The sequence below is a fragment of the Triticum dicoccoides genome, chromosome 4A (genome assembly GCF_002162155.2).
Source record: "Triticum dicoccoides isolate Atlit2015 ecotype Zavitan chromosome 4A, WEW_v2.0, whole genome shotgun sequence".
Lineage (NCBI taxonomy): Eukaryota > Viridiplantae > Streptophyta > Magnoliopsida > Poales > Poaceae > Triticum > Triticum dicoccoides.
In genome coordinates, this window is record NC_041386.1 from 715720984 (window position 1) to 715729016 (window position 8033).

Genomic DNA, 8033 nt, shown 5'->3' on the forward strand with positions numbered 1-8033 from the left:
TAGAGAATAAATTGAGCAGTGATGAGGGGTGGTGATTAGAGATTAGAGGTTAAAATAATTCAGAAATTTGAAAATAAAAAAATTTCAAAAAAAATCATAAAATTTCCTTTAGTCCCGGTTGGTGTTACCAACCGGGACTAAAGGTGGAGCTCCACGTGGCCGCGACCGTAAGTCTCGGTTCGTTTAAGAACCGGGACTAAAGGGGAGAGGCATTAGTAATGACCCTTTAGTCCCGGTTCAAAAACCGGGACTAAAGGGCCTTACCAACCGGGACAAAAGCCCCTTTATCTACTTGTACGTTAACTGTCTATGTTATATCAATAGATTTGTGACGATACGATAGTATCTCGAAGTATAACAAACAAGTTGGAACAACTCAATACGGTCATTCTTCTAATGTCATACTCTCAATGTTGTTTGGGACTATTGTTACACTTAAAAATATCCCAAGATCCGGAAGAAATGTCAACATACAACACTTGAGATAGTTCTACGGCGAGACTAGGAATCGGATTTTACCGTTTATCATTCCACACATGCTTATGAGATTTTTATTGAATCTCATATTCCAGGATCAGAGCAAATATAGCATAGAATATCAACTCTTAATTATAAATGTGAAAATAAATAATACAATATTATTGCCTCTAGGGAATATTTCCAACATAATCTTATGGTAGGCTATTGTACATGGTATCGTATGAAAAACACTGTGAGTGCATATATAATACTTTTCCAAAAGAAAGTCGCACGAGTACCATAATGTAACAAAACATAACAGTGTTCCTATTTTATGACCCGCGAGACCTCCCTTCAGAAAATTGTAAGGCACACAATTATTTATATATCCTTGGAGCACACAACAGTTCACAACATATATTATAGCATTTGGGAGCACAACCTTACGGGTAGACCTCAATGACAACTCGAGCTCCAACTTTCTTGAAAATCTTATATTCGCTGAATCCTGCTTTCATGAAGATGTCGCTCCAGTCCTCTTCATCCCGCTGCCGACCTCTCGTCATCACCAGCTTCAACATATCCACCAGGTGATGGGTTTCCAGCATCAGCCCTGAAGCCGAGCTAAGCATAATATCTATCACAATGACTTTTCCTCCTGCGTCTCGGGGAGGAATGGCCTTCTTGCATTGTGCCAAGATCTTGATGCAATCCTCGTCGCTCCACAAGTGCAGAACAGACTACCATGCACGGATAAACTTCTGTAAGTTTAATCAAAACTAGCAAGAAAATATAACTTGAATTAAAGTGTTACTTCAAACAGAACAACTAATCATTTTTAGTCGGTGCTCTCTATTGGGTTTCACCTATGGATCACGAACACACGCATAAAACACTAAACATTGGAGACCACAATGATATGTCGGTTTTATCGTGCAATGGTCGTTGATTTCACGTTGCCTTGATATCATGCACCCCATCACAATCTCGCGAGCGTGTGACTAGAAACCAAACTCAGGGACATATACTGGATCGTGCTACATGCATGACTACATGGAGAACGTTCGTTCACTCACGACTGGCTACATAAGTCCTAATCTGACTCAAACTCGACTAAGTTAACTAGTACTCCCTCTGTTTCTTTGTTTACTTCACATATTAATTAGATTTGCCTTTGAGTCAAACTTTGTAAATAGTTTAATAAAACATTCAAAAAAAAATAGTGTAATAAAATTCATATAAAATATATCAATGTTTACAACACCAAATAAGTACAAAATGAAAATATACTACTACTTCTACAAAATGTAATATAAGGCGTTTTAGATCACTATTGTGATGATCTAAAACATCTTCTATTAGCTTACAAAGGTAGTAGATGATAGATCTAATAATAGTGATTTGGTATTATGAATTTTAATATATCTTCTGTAAATTTGGTCAAACTTTAAAATGTGTAACTTAAGAAAACCCTAATATATGAGCATGTGGGACGAGGTGGAAGATGGCAGATTCATAAATACCTTGATCAACACAGCTTGAGCAGGCGGGACGACATGGAAGATGTCACCAGCAACATACTTAACCACTCCTTCAGCCGGAGCTTTGTCGATGACCTTTGGCAGGTCCAGCACAGTGCACTTGATGTGCGGATAGGCCTTGACGATGGCCCTCGCCGTCGTCCCATCACCACCGCACAAGTCAGTCAGAGACTCCAGTCCCTGAAATAGGTCACGGCACTGTCGTAGCACAAGACCGATCCCCATATGGTTATGGGAAGCCTTGGCCTCGTGGACCAGTTTATCCATCTCCGGGTCCAGGAGCGCCATGCTGTCGTCGAAGATGGTCGCGCCGTGCAAGTCTTCGAACGGCGAAGGCACCGGCCCGTCAAAGTCCTTCCTGAACCAGTCCGCCAGCCCAAATGCCGCCTCCACGTAGTACCGCGAGGAAGCCACACGCACGATGGCTGTCTGGCAGCCATCGCCGTCGATGTGGACCCGTCCACCAGGAGGTACGATATCGGGTTGAGGCGGTACGTCGTCCCCGCGTCGGTGGTGTCGAAGACGCCTGCCGTGGCCAGCTGATACAGCAGGCGGCCGAGGAACGACAGCTTGGACGGGGGCAGTGACAGCGCGGCGATCAGGTCGTGGGGCGACGCGGCGCCGCCGAGGCCATGGATGGCCGTGGGGATGCCTAGCTCGACGGCGCACCGGAGCGCCATGGGCGTGAGGTAGCACAAGGTGTGGCGCCACAGGTCGGCCTGGGCCTGGAGCAGCTCAGCGTCGGTGGGGACGGCCATCTTGTCGGTCTGAGCTGCCATGATCGTCTCTCTCTCTCTCTCTCTCCCTCTCTCTCTCTCTAAGACCTCGGTGCTGTGTTGTGCTCGTGCACTTGTGCTAATTATATAGGGGAGGACTGACCTATACATATAGCATTCGTTGGCTATCCTGTCTTTTCTCGTGGAACACGAGGAGATGATAAGGCAGAGCATGGTATCGGGGAGGACTTACATTCCGCTTGTCCGCTGAAGAACAAGCTACTAGTATCGTAAAAGCTAACACGAATAATAGTCAATTGTTGGCTTCTATAGCCCATTTAATAGTTTGCATATATAGTTGTAAACAAATATGCAGCCCCACAAAGTTTGCTACTACTAGGTCGTTATCCAGACACTCATGACAGATGTGATTGCTACCCGATTCGTATGACTTAGTTGGCAACCTTTGATAGATTTATGGTCCCTGCATCTTGTTAGTAGTAGTAGTTGGAGTGTGGGGATATAGCGGACGAGCTCGCGCGCTCCCGCTTGGTGGACCAATGGTACGGTGAGGCGTGGGAGGTTGCATTTAGTGCTGATGAAAATACGACCGAAGATGTCAGGTGCGAACAGTTCGTGTACGGTGTGTGTACGCATATGACCTAACAACGGGGTGGAACGGCGCCGTGATGGACTGACAATAATCCTAGAAAACGATCCATCGGCACAGAATGGTGGAAACGCACATGACGTGAGCGAAATAGCTCAACACTCTCTCCTTCACTCATCTCCCACCCTCAGCAGTCAGCACCACACACATAGCACATACACACCAAGGAGACGCACGCACGGGAGCGGAAGCGGTGGGAGGAGCAGTGGATGACCAACGCCTCGCCTCGGCCAGCCAAGTAGTTGCTGCTGGGGTTCGAGCGCCTCCTCCGGGACAACCTCGGCGCGCGGATGAAGAACCTGGACGATGCGCCCTGGTTCGCCGATTCATAGCTCGCCTTGGCCTGACGGGAAAATGGCATATGAAGCGTAGTACTAGCAGCATGTACGCTATCGATCTGTATCTGTGTAATTTTCTAAAAATGTTTTGAATTGGTTCATGGGATTCGGGAGCAATTTTTTTTCTGTCTAACATAACAAGTATGAATGAAATTTCTATTGGTCACATGGCAAAGTCAGAACATTATGTTTCCAAGCACATGCCAAATTTTTAGAAAAATTAAAATTGTCACACGACAATTTACAAATTCTATTTTCTAAATCATGGCAGTTCTTGAAACAAATTTATAATTGTCTAATGGCAATTCTAGAAAGAAATTGTGTTTTCTAAATCATGGCAATTGTTGAAACAAATAGTTTACATACATGCCCACTTAATATATATCGCCATGTTCACATGGCAAATACAGGTATTCTTGTTTCAATTGTACCACGGCAAAAGCAAATAAAAAAAGTATTTATCATGGCATTTTTATTGTAGATACAATGTCAAATTATCTTTTTATTGTTTTTATAATGGCATTTGTTTTGTAAATAACTTCCCAATTATTGAACATGTCAAAAAATTCTCTTCCGCAGCATGGCAAATTCCGAAATTTGCCGTGTTTCTAGAGAACAAAATTCCTAGCAAAAATTGTCATGCACCCATGAAAAAAAAATCCTAAATTCGCCTTCTTTCTCAAAAGAACAATATTCTTTAAATTTGCCACGATGTGCACTGTTTTTAAGAGCATGATGGCACACTTTGCGTACGCATCCTGACAAATTATATACGCAATTGCCATGCTTTGTTTTTCTTTTCAAATTAATGGCAAGTAGTGTCATGGTAATTTTTACACATAATTGCCATTTTTGCCATGTTGTGATTTTTTTGGCTTTGACAACTTATGATGTTTTATTTGCCTTCAACTATGTACATGACATGGAATTTTACTTGATTTTTAGCTATAATATATACATGGCAACCTTTTTTTTCATGTTCAGTTTAAGTTTTCTACTGCAACCATATAATATCCATGGCAAACTTAATGTGTTTTTGACATGGCGTCTTAAGTAGTTGTTCTATATCTATGTAGTTGCCAAGGCAAAAATTAAGATATTTTTTGCCACGCGACCTTAAGTTTTGTAATACATACATATGTACATACATATATATATATATATATATATATATATATATATATATATATATATATATATATATATATATATAGACACACATGTCATGTTAAACTTTTTAAAGATGTTTCTGCCATGGCACCTTAATATGTATTAGATCTATGCTCATTAAATGGAAAAAAATACTTGCTTTTTAGCTATAAACTAGGCATGACAAACTTTCTGATGTTTTTGCCATGGGCAGTTTAAATTTTATACTACATTTCAATAAATGTACTTATGGGTAATTTATTGTATTTGACCATGGCAGGTTTATTGCATCGACCTTTGCATTTTTATTCATGGCTACCACCGTAAATTCTTGTTTCTGAAACTTAGCATGCCAAATTTATTTGTACAAAATCTAGGAATTTTGCCATGTTATTAATTGCCATCATTTTAGAAAACATAGGGAAGTGAATTTTTCATCACTTGAAAAGCATAACAGAAATTTTTGGAGTTGCCTTGGTCCACTATTTAGTTTTGCCAGCAAAGTCTTTTTTTTTTGCCATGGTGTAAAAATAGTAGGGGTGGTTCAAGAATTGCCTTGCGTTTTAGAGAATTGTTTTTCATAAATTGCCATGTGAACATTACAAAAAATATGAATGTGTGCTCTTGTATGGAAATAGCAAAAATAATTCTGAAATTTTCCAGGTGAGTATTAGAAAAGTTGTGGACAGTCAATCTAGCTGCATGGACGAAGTAATTAGCTAGCTCTGCACACAGGAATAAGTATACCGGTGTATGTGTGTGTCTCAATCGCATGGCAAGCCTATTAGTCTGATGAGAAGTCTGATATATGTGACGGACGTCGTCGCTGCATCCAGCAAACTCGGCCATCGGCTATCCACGTGGGTCCACCATCATCCATATATAAAATAAGGATGTTAGAAAACCTATACAGCCGACAATACCTGACCCAGCCCATATCACGAAGGAAACGAGCGCCTAGCGATTCCGAGAGCGTGCGAGCTCGTCCGCGTTTGCTAATTTTTGTAGTAGTTGCAGTTATATTATTTATCCATGTGCATTTGCCTCACACATGGAATTTTACAGGTCATCCCTGAAGATACTTTTTCTGCGGCTCCTCGTCATTAACAGACTTCGGAGAAAGGAAGAATGACACCTGTTTGAGTTAATTACTTCATTTAGAGTTGCATTCTTTTCATTCAGACAAAAAGGGAGGAAAAAACTTGAAGCCCTTCCGTATAATTCATCTTAAGTTGCCAGCAATCCTATCTCGGGTCCGCATGAACTAGTTGTCCATTAATTCAAAAAATCCAAAATAAGCAAACATTGTGTTTGTGTTATGGTAAATCAACACTGAATTTCAGTATATCGAGATTATCTGAATTTGGGTCAGAAAAGTGTTACTACATGCTAATCTCGGATTTCCACCATACTTGTCAACAATCGCAGGTGCTTGGTAGCTGGAATTGTTGAAAAGTGGTGGTTAAGAATATATGCTGGTAATCCAGCTTTTCCGTTGAATTGATGGATGTTCTATAAAGTAATTTCCTTTAGCTCATGTATGTATATAGTTTAATTTGCTCCAAGTGGGTTTGCTACTGTACTGCTTAGGATGTGTTGTATTGTATCTATCGCTACCGGAAAAATAAATGAACCCGAGTATGAAACATATTCGGCGAAGCCCAATTTAACCTTGGTGAAGTGTAAGCCAGCTTACAGTATTCGGCTTCATTTGGACCGGATTAGGCCTTGTAAGCTGTGTCATTTCACTGTAAGCCGAGGGCCATGCTCGGCTTATTTGCTGCGCCACGAATCTCCCAGGGGTTGGCACGTGTCTGGATTGGTCCCCTAAATACACTCGGCATATATGGGCATTCGATGCTAAATAGTGGGGAGTACTTCAGAAAATAATGGATGGATGTGGACACATGGACTCCTCTTCATCAAAATACGACACATGGGCTTGTGAATGGATGCGGACACAGGCACCTTAAGTGCTTGGGGACCAAGACTTTGAAGTGACCGGATGTTCACACAGGCACGGTGCTTTCAAATGGGGTAGCATGTCGGAAAATAATTGTGCTTTTTTTAATTCTCCTGAAGAAATAATTTAGCTTCAACCACAAGACTAGCATCGACTTGACCGTCATAACATTCAGGTTCCCTCTGGCTTGTCCTTGTTGGCTTCAACAACAAGACTAGCATTATCCACTCACCAAGCCATGACAACTCGCACCAAACAAGTCACCACAGGTGCAAAATCACTCTGGATCTACATTGATCATTGCCGTTACCAAACGGCAACTCTCTCATGAGCACAAGGACCAACTCAGCCAAACAGCTCAAGAACACGTTGGAATTTTGTGCCGCGCAACTGATTTGCGGCTTTTCTGTTTTTGTTGTTTTTATTCCTTGTGTAACAGCCATGCCCGATCAAGACGCCATGCCCGTGGCGGACGTGCCACCCCACGTCGTTAGGATCATGGCCACGCATACGCTGCTACCGGCCCGCTGTGCTCGCATCATGACCTGGCCCTTCTACTTTCACTAGTAGAAAAACGACCCTATGTTCACCTCATTAGTTCCGTTTCAATTACGGACCAGCACTAATGTGACCATTAGTACCAGTTTCAATGGCTAGGCGGGCGGGCATCATTAATCCCGCTTCGTGTTGAACCTTTAGTCTCGGTTTGTGGCACGAACCGGGACTAAAGAGGTAGTGGCAGGCTGGTGTCAGGCTGGGGCCCCACCAGGCCCTTTAGTCCCGGTTCATGGCACGGACCGGTACTAGTAGCTCACATTTAGTCCCGGTTTGTGTCATGAACCGGGACTAAAGGTTTTCCTATATAAACCCTTCGTCCAGCACGCGATCGAGCTCCCTGTTCTTCCCCTTTCCTTCTCGTCTCTGTTCTTCCCCAAAGCTCGAGCTCATCCTTCATTTTGCCTAAAATTGTCAAGATTTGAGGCCCCCCGTCCATCCAAGTGATCACAAACGTTAGCAACTTTGTCCTTTTATCTCTCATTGCTAGATTAGCTCTTGCAATGCTCTATAAGTATAGTGATTTGTGGGTTTTAGTTTGGAAGTAATTATATGTGGTAGTTTATTTGATTTATATGCAATCTGAGCTCAAATTAACTTCTTAGTTTGCATATGTAGGTGTGGTTTACTTAGTGCCTTCCC

The 8033-nt window shown here is 42.1% G+C and overlaps 1 pseudogene; it reads right to left on the reverse strand.

Moving 5' to 3' along the window:
- Positions 1 to 612: 612 nt before the first annotated feature.
- On the reverse strand, positions 613 to 2826 carry LOC119288111 (annotated as a pseudogene).
- Between the last annotated feature and the right edge of the window lie 5207 nt (positions 2827 to 8033).